Raw genomic sequence first — 14,930 nt, 5'->3', positions numbered from 1 at the left:
AAATCTTAAGAGAATACTACAAATGTTCATGTGCCAACACATTGGACAACCTAGAAAACATGGGCAAATTTCTTGAAATATACACCCTGCCAAAATTGAATCAAGAAGAAACAAGCAATTTGAAAAGACTGGTCACCAGTAGTGAAATAGAATCTGTAATTTTTAAAAGTCCCTTCAAACAAAATACAGGACCAATGGTCCTGCATCTTCTTGATTCAGTTTTGGCAGGGTGTATATTTCAAGAAATTTGCTACCTGCCAAAACTGAATCAAGTAGAAACAGGCAATTTAAAGATGTAGACATAGAGAATGGACTTGAGGACACGGGGTGGGAGGGGCAAGCTGGGGTGAAATGAGGGTAGCATTGATATATATACACTACCGAATGTAAAATAGTTAGCTAGTGGGAAGCAGCAGCATAGCACAGGGAGATCAGCTTAGTGCTTTGTGACCACCTAGAGGGGTGGGATAGGGAGGATGGGAGGGAGGCTCAAGAGGGAGGGGATATGGGGACATATGTATGCATATGACTGATTCACTATGGCGTACAACAGAAACTAACAGTATTGTGAAGCAATTATACTCCAATAAAGATCTATTAAAAAAAAAAAAAGTACAGGACCAGACAGCTTCACTGGGGAATTGTACTAAACATATAAAGAAGAGGTAATACCTAAACTTCTCAAAAAACTGAAGTGGAGGGAACACTCCCAAATTCATCCTATGAGGCCACCACTATCCTGATACCAAAACCAGACAAAGACACTAAAGAAAGAAAATAATAGGCCAATATCTTTGATGAAGATAGATGCAAAAATCCTCAACAAAATATTAGCAAACCATATCCAACAAATATAAAAAGGATCATATACCATGATCAAGTTGGATTTATTCCAGGGATGAAAAGATGGTTCAGTATTCACAAATAACGTGATACACCATATTAATAAAAGGAATGATAAAAATCATATGATCATCTCAATAGATGCAGAAAAAGCACTTGCCAAGATTCAACATCTATTCATGATAAAAACTCTCCTCAAAGTGGGTATAAAGGGAACATATCTCAACATAATAAAGTCCATAAATTTAGCACATATTTAGAATGTCTTTCATTTTTCTAAGTCTGTCCATTGATTCACATTTTTTGAATTTAAATGATTGCATTTATTTCCATCCCCCACGCAATAAAAAGATCCCATCTATTAAGGAGGTATAATAAACAAAATTAAGAGGAAATTCTGAAGTGCATGTTTCATTTCAACTCTCTTCCTCCATAGTTTCACTTTATAATTTCTTACTGACTATTCCTTTCATTTACTCCATGTATTTCAGACACTGCCCAGTGAGGAGATGGAAAAAGAAAATGCAATGTTACTGATAGAGTTTATTTTCATAGGACTTATATATCAACAAAAATGGCAAATCCCCTTGTTACTGGTATTCTTGGTGATATATCTCATCACTGTCATGGGGCACCTTGGTCTGACTGCTCTTTTATGTAATGACCTTCATCTTCACATCCCCATATACTTATTCCTTGGGAATTTGGTTTTTGTGGATGCCTGGATATCATCCACAGTGACCTCCTCCCGGCCCCAGCCACATGTTGGTGAATTTCTTTGCCAAGAGCAAAATGATATCTCTCACTGAATGGAAGATACAATTTTTTCCCTTTGTAATCAGTGTAACCACAAAATGGTTTTTGTTGGTAACAATGGCATATGATCGCTATGTGACCATATGCAAACTGTTACATTATCTAGTAATTATAACCAATAGACTAAGCATCCAGCTGTTGGTTTTGTCATTTTTAGGTGGCCTTGTTCATGCCATACTTCATAATGTTTTTAAATTCAGATTAACGTTCTATAATTCTATCATAATACAGGACATATACTGTGACATTGTACCATTGTTTAAAATTTCCTGTACTGACCCTTCCATTAATTTTCTGATTGTATTTATTTTCTCTGGGTCAATACAGTTGTGCATAATTCTGACTGTTCTTGTCCCTTATAAAGTTGCTCTCTTTACAATATTAAAAAAGAAGTCTGTACAAGGCATAAGGAAAGCCTTCTACACAAGTGGAGCCCATCTCTTAACTATCTCTTTATACTATGACCCTCTATTCTCCATGTATGTGCTCCCTGGATGTGCAGAAGCAGATGCCCAAGATACAGTGGACTCTCTATTTTGAACTATCATAATTCCTTTGTTAAATCCAGTCATATATAGTCTGGGAAATAAGAAAATCATAGGTTCTCTGGCAAAAATGCTAAAGAAAATGCTTAGATCTCATACTAATATCTGTTCTCCATTCATTAAAAGTCACATAAGTGTGCAGATTAGACATGTGTTGATTAGTGTTCAAAGTTTTTGCACTTACAATTGCCCTAGAGATTTTACAACTTAAGGTAGGAGTACTAATAAATATATTAAAATATGTGCATATATTAGTCAAAAGTATAAAAACCATAGAAAAATTTAATCAAGTGTTCAAGTCAAATTAATTAAAGAGGAAAACAAATTAATATACTTTACACATATGTTCTCAATGTGGCTCCATAAATGCATGATGCACTACAACAGCACAATTGCTCTGAAAAAAAACTGAATATGATTTTTTGATAGTAAAACAGCTGTGCAGCCTGGAAGCTCATATCATGTTTACCTCCACAGTGGAGGCAGGTTTGTGTTTAAGGAAACAGAGGCCAATTACAGGAATTTTGCTAGCCACCAAAAGGACTTTCATTACATTCTATTTGGGACATGGTGAAATTTATTTCTTGTGGGGACTTAATTCTCATATTACACAGAGAAATCAGCAGAAATGAGAAGGCAATAAGAAAAAATGAGAAAGGAATTAAATAAGTGAAAGAACAAATTGTAAGAGGATGCTTTTAGCTCAGTGTGTGCCTATAAATAATGAGAAGAGGGAAGCTGCCTCTCACTGTCTATGATGCCTTGAAAGGCACTGTCCGGTTTTCTTGTATGTTGTATGGTAATCTGAAAAGCTTTACTAATTCAGAAAGCTAAGAGATGAGATTTCAGATTTAATTGGGATGGGCATAGAGAAGAAAAGAGAAATGATAGAATAGGAAGGAAATGGATTAATCCTTCCTACAATTTAAAAATAAAGAAACTGATAAGAAAAAAAGAAGTAACATGTAAAGGTTATTAGAATATATTGTTGAGTAAAAGAGGCTTCATATGCGTATTACCAAAGTTCAAATAGTTTTAAGATGATATGATATTGGTGAGTCCAGTGAGTAGCTAGAAAAACATAAAAATGAACAAGAGTTGTTCCCCCAAAGTCCCCCAAATCATGGGGGCATGATTTGTGCCCCCCAAAGTCCTTAAATGTTAGCTTTTGTCTCACTCCATACTCTATGAATAATAAGTGATTCATCTTCAGGTCCATCCCTGACCTTCCAATCTCACCACTGATTCCATACACATTCCTACAGACACCACTGAGGCCCTCACCCTAAAATTACTCATATTTGTCATTTGCAATAGTCTTGTTACTTCCTTTATACTATGTTGATATTCTCTTACTTCCCAAACATTAGTGTCAGATTATTCTTCATAAACAAAACTCTGATTAAATAATATTCCTCTTCAATAAATTTTAGTGGATTGCCATTGCTACCAGATTGTGTGTATATATGGTACATGTATGCAGAACTTCATATATGAATAGACATGTTTAATTTTCAGATTTATGTATAGATAACATGATATATAAACACACCTACATCTAAATATATTACCTTGCATTTGCTTATGCTGGCATTATTTGAGGACTTTCCCCCCAGATTTGATTTAATTCTGAAATCTCTGCCTCCACAATTTTCCTAATGGACCATATGTTATACCCAAAATGAATTACTGACAGCCTCTGCACAAACCTTCCTCTCAGGTACATGGTTTTGTTCATACAGGTCTGTCCACTGAGAATGCTCTCTACAGGTACATCTGTCTTTGTTTACAATTGAAATGGTCCTTTCTTCAAAGTCTACCTTAAATGCTACAGTTTCCATGATGCATTTCCAGATTACCTCAGAGAGAATAGGAATGCTTCCTCGTTTGAAACACTGAGTAGTTTATTTGTTCTTTTAGACCACAAATGACCTTGTGTAATACTTATTTTTGGCCTACAAGCATTTTTTTTCAGACTATGACTTACAAGTCTGATTATTCTTCAATCTTTTGTGGTACTTAGCACAGCTGTTTACACACATGAGGTCCTAAATAAGTATTTATGAAATATACAAACAATTGAAATAAATATGACTTCAAAAATACTTCAGATGAAGTAAGAGTGCATCCCTTATTTCCAATCTTGTAATGAGTTCAGGGAGATCACTTTGCCTGGGATGGCTACTGCATGTCAGTTCACCACCCTGTTTCTTTTAAGATAATCACAAGTATCATACACATAAAGTGAATTAATCTTATTCTTTTTATCATGCGGATTAGCTCCTGGGATATATCAGGAGAAGCCCTTTAGTTAGATCTTTGGATTAAAGTATTTCTAACAATGTCATTATTACATATTTCAGGAGGTGGGTACAAGATTAGACCAGGTCAACTTCCAGGAGAGATACATTGATTTCACTAGAAAAAAATTAGTTGTCAGGCTGGATCAAATTTTGGACCACCATTCTCAAAGAAGTTTCATATACAAGTTATTCCTTGTGCTATAAAAATATGATGATACCTTGTTTGAGAAGGTACCTTCTAAGTCAGTTTCATTTGGGGGTTATAGTTAACAACTGCATCATGATATTTCCATTTATTTTTCAATATAAAGAATGTGGTTCACTAAATAGTCAGTGTTTGTATTAGTCAGAATTGTCCAGGATAGTACCAATAGGAAATCTATATCTATATCTATCTCCACAATACATATACACACATACATACACATACATGTAGACAGATATAGAGATCAACCTATATCACTCTATATAAATCTACATCTTCATGTACTTCCATATCCATATCTACACCTATATCTAAAGACTTGTATTATTAGATGTGACTCACCTTATTATGGAGGCTTAGGAGACCCATGATCTGCTATCTGCAAGGTAGAGATCCAGGAAAGCTGATGGTAGTTTTAGGCTTGAAATTGGAGAGCCAATGGTATATATTCCACTACATGTATGAAACCCTGAGAAACAAGAGCATGGAGGGCAAAATAAGATTCATGTTCCTGATCAATCAGCCTTCCTCTGCCTTTCTGTTCCATTCAAGCCCATAATGGATGAGATGACACCCACCCACAAAGGGTGCTGCAATCAACTTTACTTAGTCCACTAGTTCAGTACTAATCTGTTCTAGAAACACCCTCACAGACACACAAAAAAATAATGTTAACTGGATATCTGGGCATCCCTAGGCCATGTCAAATTGACACAAAAAATTAACCATCACAAGTTCACCTGTTGTCAACTTGGCTACCACACATAATTTCTTAAACTATATTTAAACTTCAAACAGAGACAATAGGTTACCTGGGCCAACATGGCAGAGTACAAAAATCCTGAGCTCACCTCTTCTTACAGACACATCAAAATTACATCTATTTACAGAACATGATAAGAAAGACCAGAATCTACCAGAAAATATCTACAACTAAAGATATAAAGAAGGAACCACATAGAGATAGGTAACAGGGGCAGAGTTGTGGTATAATCAAGACCTATACCCCTATATAGATTGCTACATATAAACCTCATGGTAACCATAAACCAAGAATCATAATAGATACAACACATAAAAATAGAAAGGAATCCAAACATAACACTAAAAACAGTATTCAAGTCATAAGGGAAGAAAACAAAAGAAGAAAGGAACAAAAATGAAGTACAAAAACAACCCTGAAACAATTAACAAAATAGCAGTAAGTACATACTATCAAGAATTACTTTAAATGTAAAAGGACCAAATGCTCTAATCCAAAGATGTAGAATGGCTGAAGGGATACAAAAACAACACCCATATTTATCCTGCCTACAAGACACTCCCATCAGATCTAAAGACACACAGTGACTGAAAAAGTATAAAAAAGTTATTCCATGCAAATGGAAATCAAAATAAAGTTAGGGTAGCAATACTTATATCAGACAAAATAGACTTTAAAACAAGGACTGTAATAGGAGACAAAGAAGTACATAACATAATGATCAAGGGATCAATCCAAGAAGATACAACAATTGTAAATATGTATGCACCCAACATAGGAGCACCTCAATACATAAAGCAAATATTGGTGAACATAAAGGGAGATACTGATAATAACACAATAATAGTAGGGGACATTGACACTCCACTTACATCAATGGATGGATCATCCAGACAGAAAATCAGTAAGGAAACACTGGCCTTAAAGGACACATTAGACTGAATGAACTTAATAGATATGTATATAGAACATTCCATCCCATAACAGAAGAAAACACATTGTTTCAAGTACACTTAGAACATTCTCCAGGATACATCACACATGGTAGGGCACAACACAAGCCTCAGGAAATTTAAGAAAGTTGAAATCATATCAAGCATTCTGACCACAATGCTATGAGACTAGAAATCAATAATGAGAAAAAAATCCCCCAGAAAACACAAACATGTGGAAGCTAAACAACATGCTACTAAACAATCAATGGATCAATGATGAAATCAAAGAAGAAATTTTTAAAAACAGGAAAAAATGAAAATGAAAACACAGTGATCCAAAATCTACGGGATGCATCAAAAGCAGTTATTAGAGGAAAGTTTATGGCGAAACAAGCTTACCTCAGGAAGTAAGAAAAATCTCAGATAAACAACCCATCCTTACACCAAAAGGAACTAGAAAAAAGGAACAAACAAAAACCAAAGTTACTAGAAGGAATGAAATCATACAGATCAGAGCAGAAATAAATGAAACAGAGACTAAAAGAAAAAAATAGAAAAGATCAATGAAACTAAAAACTGGTTCTTTGAAAAGATAAACAAAACTGTTAAATCTTTAGCTAGACTCATCAAGAGAAAAAGAGAGAGGGCCTGAATCAATGAACCAGAAATGAAAAAGAAGAAGTGACAATCAACACCACAGAATTACAGAAGATCATAAGAGATTATTATGAACAACTATATGCCAATAAAATGGACAACCTAGAAGAATATGATAAATGCCTAGAAATGTACAATCTCCCAAGACAGAACCAGGAGAAACAGAAAATATGAACAGACCAATTGCCAGTACAGAAATGAATCAGTTAAAAAAAAAAAAGAAACTCCCAACAAACAAAAGTCCAAGACCAGAGAGCTTCACAGGTGAATTCTACCAAACATTTAGAGAAGAGTTAACACCCATTCTTCTCAAATTATTCTAAAAAATTACAGAGGAAGGAAAGCTTCCAAACTCATTTTACATTGCCAGGATTACCCTGATATCAAAACCAGAAAAATATATCACACACAAAAAAAATTACAGTTCAATATCAATGATGAACATAGAGGCAGAAAAATTTTCAAATAAATATTAGCAAACCAAATTCAACAATACATTAAAAGAGTCATACACCATGATCAAGTGGGATTTATCCCAAGTATGCAAGGATTGTTCAAATTCTGCAACTCAATCAATGTGATACACCACAGCAAAAAAATTGAAGAATAAAAATCATATGATCATCTCAATACATTCAGAAAAAACCTTCTGAAAAAATTTAACATCAATTTATGAAAAATACTCTCTAGAAAGTGGGTATAGAGGTACATACCTCAATATAATAAAAGCCATAAATGCTAAGCCCACAGCTTACATCATACTCAATGGTGAAAAGCTAAAAGCATCTCCACTAAGATCAGGAACAAGAGATACTATGCTCTATTGCCTGGAGGGAGGAGAATCAAAAAATCTATGAAAATATGTTAACACCACATTAGCAATTAATAAATATTTGGTAGAGATATTTTGAGACTATAAACTATCTTGTTTCTCCTTTAAGTTTTGCATCACTGGATCTTGCCTGTAGCAATTACTTTACTTTCATAGCAATTTTACTTTCATAGCAATTTTACTTTCACAGCAATTTTCTATTTCCCTGATTTTTTCTAAATGTATTAATTGGAAAATATAGCTTATAAATAGATATAAAACCCTTGGCTTACACTCTTTTCCTTGAATTTATTGACAATAAATTATTGACAATAGTGATCCACTATTATCTATTTTTTTAACATCTTTGAGTATAATTGCTTTACAATGGTGTGTCAGTTTCTGCTTTAGAACAAAGTGAATCAGTTATATATATACATATGTCCCTGTATCTCTTCCCCCTTGCATCTCCCTTCCTCTTACATCTCCCTCCCGCCCACCCTCCCTATCCCACCCCTCTAGGTGGTCACAAAGCATCGAGCTGATTTCCCTGTGCTATGCGGCTGCTTCCCACTAGCTATCTATTTTACGTTTGGTAGTATATATATGTCCATGCCACTCTCTCACTTTGTCCCAGCTTAACCTTCCCCCTCCCCATATCCTCAAGCCCATTCTCTAGCAGGTCTGCATCTTTATTCCCAACTTGCCCCTAGGTTCTTCTGACCATTTTCTTTCAGTTTTTTTTTTTTTTTAGATTCCATATATATGTGTTAGCATACGGTATTTGTTTTTCTCTTTCTGACTTACTTCACTCTGTATGACAGTCTCTAGCTCCATCCACCTCACTACAAAAACTCAGTTAAGTTACCTTTTATGATTGAGTAATATTCCATTGTATATATGTGCCACATCTTCTTTATCCATTCATCTATTGATGGACACTTAGGTTGATTCTATGCCCTGGCTACTGTAAATAGAGCTGCAATGAACAGTTTGGTACATGACTCTTTTTGAATTATGGTTTTCTCAGGGTATATGCCCAGTAGTGGGATGGCTGGGTCGCATGGTAGTTCTATTTTTAGTTTTTTAAGGAAACTCCATACTGTTCGCCATAGTGGCTGTATCAATTTACATTCCCACCAACAGGGTTCCCTTTTCTCCACACCCTCTTCAACACTTATTGTTTGTAGATTTTTTGATGATGGCCATTCTGACCAGTGTGAGATGATATCTCATTGTAGTTTTTTTTTTTTTCTTTGCGGTACGGGGGCCCTTCACTGTTGTGGCCTCTCCTGTTGCAGAACACAGGCTCCAGACGTGCAGGCACAGCGGCCATGGCTCATGGGCCCAGCCACTCTGTGGTATGTGGGATCTTCCCGTACCAGCACAGGAACCCGTGTCCCCTGCATCAGCAGGCAGACTCTCAACCACTGCGCCACCAGGGAAGCCCTCATTGTAGTTTTGATTTTCATTTCTCTAATGATTAATGATGTTGAGCATTCTTTCATGTGTTTGTTGACAATCTGTATATCTTCTTTGGAGAAATGTCTATTTAGGTCTTCTGCCCATTTTTCGATTGGGTTGTTTGTTTTTTTGATATTGAGCCACATGAGTTGCTTGTATGTTTTCGAGATTAATCCTTTGTCAGTTGCATCATTTGCAAATATTTTCTCCCATTCTGAGGGTTGTCTTCGTCTTCTTTATGGTTTCCTTTGCTGTGCAAAAGCTTTGAAGTTTCATTAGGTCCCATTTATTTTTGTTTTTATTTCCATTTCACTAGAAGGTGGGTCAAAAAGGATCTTGCTGCGATTTATGTCACAGAGGGTTCTGCCTATGTTTTCCTCTAAGAGTTTCATGGTGTCTGGCCTTATGTTTAGATCGTTAATCCAGTTTGAGTTTATTTCTGTGTATGGTGTTAGAGAGTGTGTTCTAATTTCATTCTTTTACATGTAGCTGTCCAGTTTTCCCAGCACCACTTATTGAAGAGGCTGTGTTTTCTCCATTGTATATTCTTGCCTCCTTTATAAAACATAAGATGACCATATGTGTGTGGGTTTATCTCTGGGCTTTCTATCCTGTTCCATTGATCTATATTTCTGTTTCTGTGGCAGTACCATACTGTCTTGATTATTGTAGCTTTGTAGTATAGTCTGAAGTCAGGGAGCCTGATTCATGCAGCTCGGGTTTTCTTTCTCAAGATTGCTTTGGCAATTCTGGGTCTTTTGTTTTTCCACACAAATTGTGAAATTCTTTGTTATAGTTCTGCAAAACATGCCAGTGGTAGTTTGATAGGGATTGAATTGAATTTGCAGGTTCCTTTGGGTAGTAGAGTCATTTTCACAATGTTGATTCTTCCAATCCAAGAACATGGTATATCTCTCCATCTATTTGTATCATCTTTAATTTCTTTCATCAGTGTCTTATAATTTTCTGCATACAGGTCTTTTGTTTCCTTAGGTAGGTTCATTCCTAGATCTTTTATTCTTTTTGTTGCAATGGTAAATGGGAGTGTTTTCTTAATTTCACTTTCAGATTTTTCATCATTAGTGTATAGGAATGCAAGAGTTTTCGGTGCATTAATTTTGTATCCAGCTACTTTACCAAATTCATTGATTAGCTCTAGTAGTTTTCTGATGGAATCTTTAGGATTCTCTATGTATACTATCATGTCATCTGCAAACAGTGACAGTTTTACTTCTTCTTTTCCAATTTGTATTCCTTTTATTTCTTTTTCTTCTCTGATTGCTGTGGCTAGGACTTCCAAAACTATGTTAAATAATAATGGTGAGAGTGGACATCCTGTATTGTTACTGATCTTAGTGGAGATGCTTTCAGTTTTTCACCATTGAGGATGATGTTTGCTGTGGGTTTGTCATATATGGCCTTTATTATGTTGAGGAAAGTTCCCTCTATGCCTACTTTCTGGAAGGTTTTTATCATAAATGGGTGTTGAATTTTGTCAAAAGCTTTCTCTGCATCTATTGAGATGATCATATGGTTTTTCCCCTTCAATTTGTTAATATGGTGTATCCTGTTGATTGATTTGCGTATATTGAAATCCTTGCATTCCTGGAATAAACCCCACTTGATCATGGTGTATGATCCTTTTAATGTGCTGTTGGATTCTGTTTGCTAGTATTTTGTTGAGGATTTTTGCATCTATATTCATCAGTGATACTGGCCTGTAGTTTTCTTTCTTTGTGACATCCTTGTCTGGTTTTGGTATCAGAGTGATGGTGGCCTTGTAGAATGAGTTTGGGAGTGTTCCACCCTCTGTTATAGTTTGGAAGAGTTTGAGAAGGATAGGTGTTAGCTCTTCTCTAAATGTTTGATAGAATTCGCCTGTGAAGCCATCTGGTCCTGGGCTTTTGCTTGTCAGAAGATTTTTCATCACAGTTTCAATTTCAGTGATTGTGATTGGTCTGTTCATATTTTCTATTTCTTCCTGGTTCAGTCTCAGAACATTGTGCATTTCTAAGAATGTGTCCATTTCTTCCAGGTTGTCCTTTTTATTGGCATATAGTTACTTTTAGTTATCTCTCATGATCTTTTGTATTTCGGCAGTGTCAGTTGTTACTTCTCCTTTTTCATTTCTAATTCTATTGATTTGAGTCTTCTCCCTTTTTTTCTTGATGAGTCTGGCTAATGGTTTATCAATTTTGTTTATCTTCTCAAAGAACCAGCTTCTAGTTTTATTGATCTTTGCTCTCATTTCCTTCATTTCTTTTTCATTTATTTCTGATCTGATCTTTATAATTTCTTTCCTTCTGCTAACTTTCAGGGTTTTTTGTTCTTCTTTCTCTAATTGCTTTAGGTGTCAGCTTAGGTTGTTTATTTGAGATGTTTCTTGTTTCTTAAGTTAGGATTGTATAGCTATAAACTTCCCTCTTAGAACTGCTTTTGCTGCATCCCATAGTTTTTCAGTCATTGTGTTTTCATTGTCATTTGTTTCTAGGTATTTTTTGATTTCCTCTTTGATTTCTTCAGTGATCTCTTGGTTATTAAGTAGTGTGTTCTTTAGCCTCCAAGTGTTTGTATGTCTTACATATTTTTTCCTGTAATTTATATCTAGTCTCATAGCGTTGTGGTCAGAAAAGATACTTGATACAATTTCAATTTTCTTAAATTTACCAAGGCTTGATTTGTGACCCAAGATATGATCTATCCTGGAGCATGTTCCATGAGCACTTGAGAAGAAAGTGTATTCTGTTGCTTTTGGATGGAATGTCCTATAAATATCAATTAAGTCCATCTTGTTTAATGTATCATTTAAAGCTTGTGTTTCCTTATTTTCATTTTGGATGAAATGTCCGTTGGTGAAAGTGGAGTGTTAAAGTCCCCTACTATGATTGTGTTACTGTTGATTTCCCCTTTTATGGCTGTTAGTATTTGCCTTATGGATTGGTGTGCTCCTATTTTGGGTGCATAAATATTTACTATTGTTATATTTTCTTCTTGGATTGATCCCTTGATCATTATATAGTGTTCTTTGTCTCTTGTAATAGTCTTTGTTTTAAAGTCTCTGTTGTCTGATATGAGAATTGCTACTCCAGCTTTCTTTTGATTTCCGTTTGCATGGAATATCTCTTTCCATCCCCTCACTTTCAGTCTGTATGTGTCCCTAGGTCTGCAGTGGGTGTCTTGTAGATAGCATATATACGGGTCTTGTTTTTGTATCCATTCAGCCAGTCTATGTCTTTTGGTTGGAGCATTTAATCCATTTACATTTAAGGTAATTATCGATATGTATGTTCTTATTCCCATTTTCTTAATTGTTTTGGGTTTATTATTGTAGGTCTTTTCCTTCTCTTGTGTTTCCTGCCTAGAGAAGTTCCTTTAGCATTTGTTGTAAAGCTGGCTTGGTGGTGCTGAATTCTCTTTAGCTTTTGCTTGTCTGTAAAGCTTTTAATTTCTCCGTCAAATCTGAATGAGATACTGGCTGGATAGAGTAATCTTGGTTGTAGGATTTTCTCTTTCATCACTTTAAATATATCCTGCCCTCCCTTCTGGCTTGCAGAGTTTCTGCTGAAAGATCAGCTGTTAATCTTATGGGGATTCCCTTATGTGTTACTTGTTGTTTCTCCCTTGCTGCTTTTAATATTTGTTCTTTGAATTTAATTTTTGATAGTTTGATTAATATGTGTCTTGGCATGTTTCTCCTTGGATTTATCCTGTATGGGACTCTCTGCATTTCCTGGACTTGATTAACTATTTCCTTTCCCATATTAGGGAAGTTTTCAACTATAATCTCTTCAAATATTTCCTCAGTCCCTTTCTTTTTCACTTCTTCTTCTGGAACCCCTATAATTCAAATGTTGGTGCATTTAATGTTGTCCCAGAGGTCTCTGAGACTGTCCTCAATTCTTTTCATTCTTTATTCTGCTGTGCAGTAGTTATTTCCACTATTTTATCTTCCAGGTCACTTACCCGTTCTTCTGCCTCAGTTATTCTGCTATTGATCCCTTCTAGAGAATTTTTAATTTCATTTATTGTGTTGTTCATCTCTGTTTGTTTGCTCTTTAGTTCTTGTATGATACGTTTCTTGTATTTTCTTCATTCTATTTCCAAGATTTTGGATCACCTTTTCTATCATCATTCTGAATTCTTTTTTAGGTAGACTGCCTATTTCCTCTTCATTTGTTAGGACTGTTGGGTTTTTACCTCCTCCTTCCTCTGCTGTGTGTTTCTCTGTCTTCTCATTTTGCTTAACTTACTGTGTTTGGGGTCTACTTTTCACAGGCTGCAGGTTCGTAGTTTCCGTTGTTTTTGGTGTCTGTCCCCAGTGGCTAAAGTTGGTTCAGTGGGTTGTGTAGGCTTCCTGGTGGAGGGGACTAGTGCCTGTGTTCTGGTGGATGAGGCTGGATCTTGTCTTTCTGGTGGGCAGGTCCACGTCTCATGGTGTGTTTGGCGGTGTCTGTGGCCTTATTATGATTTTACGCAGCCTCTGTGCTAATGGATGGGATTGTGCTCCTGTCTTGGTAGTTATTTGGCATAGTGTGTCCTGCACTGTAGCTTGCTGATCGTTGAGTGGAGCTGGGTCTTGGCATTGAGATGGAGATCTCTGGGATATTTTCGCCGTTTGATATTACGTGGAGCTGGGAGGTCTCTTGTGGACCAGTGTCCTGAACTTGGCTCTCCCACCTCAGTGGCACAGCCCTGACGCCTGGCTGGAGCACCAAGAGCCTGTCCTCCACACGGCTCAGAATAAAAGGGAGAATAAAAAGAAAGAATGAAGAAGAGAAGATAAAATAAAGTAAAATAAAGTTATTATGTGCTGTATTGGGCGATTGGGATTGACATGTATACACTGATGTGTATAAAATTGATGACTAATAAGAACCTGCAGTATAAAAAAACTAACAAACAAAAGAAACACAATACTAAACTTTCTTTGGGTTATTTGAATGGAAATATGTTAATATAAATATTTCAGACATTACATGAAATTTCTAAAAATCTTATGTTCTGGTATAATGTTATAAGTCATAATTCTAGTTATTACTTTAAAATGTATATCTCAGAAATAATTAAATTTCCTTGTCAACTGCATTATTATGAACTTTCATCAAATCTTTAACCATGGTCATTTTAAAGTCTTTTGTTATGTACAGACAGTTCTGGGTGTACTTTGATGCTTTTGCAAAAATGTTCCTATAAATGGGTTTCATCTTCAAGAAATTCATGGAAAACTCTCTGACAAGTACAGGTTTCTGGTAACTGACTATGCTGCTGAACTGAATGAATAAGCATTTTCAGAGCTCTAATGGAAAACTGATGAATTCATAAAAGTGCTAACAAAAGATCAAGATGAAAAAAAAATTAATTACATGGGAGTGAGTGAACTGATGAGGATGATTATAATTTTTGTGGCTTTCTGTTTGAATAAAAAAAAACCACAAGGACTCAAAGGCAAAAAATATACAAATCAATTTTCACTGCAAAGTAAAGGAGCTGTTACAGTGGAGGATTACTGGACTGAATGTCAATATTATGAAATAGTATGAGTTTTTTTCGTGTTTGGTAATTGTAACCATTGTTGCTTTTGTTGTGGT

General features: G+C 35.6%; 1 pseudogene; it reads left to right on the top strand.

Annotated features, from left to right (window-relative positions):
• Positions 1 to 1,343: 1,343 nt before the first annotated feature.
• On the top strand, positions 1,344 to 2,415 carry LOC101276096 (olfactory receptor 5H1-like; annotated as a pseudogene).
• Positions 2,416 to 14,930: the final 12,515 nt, after the last annotated feature.

Source organism: Orcinus orca, chromosome 5 (genome assembly GCF_937001465.1).
Source record: "Orcinus orca chromosome 5, mOrcOrc1.1, whole genome shotgun sequence".
NCBI classification, from domain to species: domain Eukaryota; kingdom Metazoa; phylum Chordata; class Mammalia; order Artiodactyla; family Delphinidae; genus Orcinus; species Orcinus orca.
Note: the sequence above shows the minus strand (reverse complement) of the source record. Positions and strands in the feature narration are given on the sequence as shown.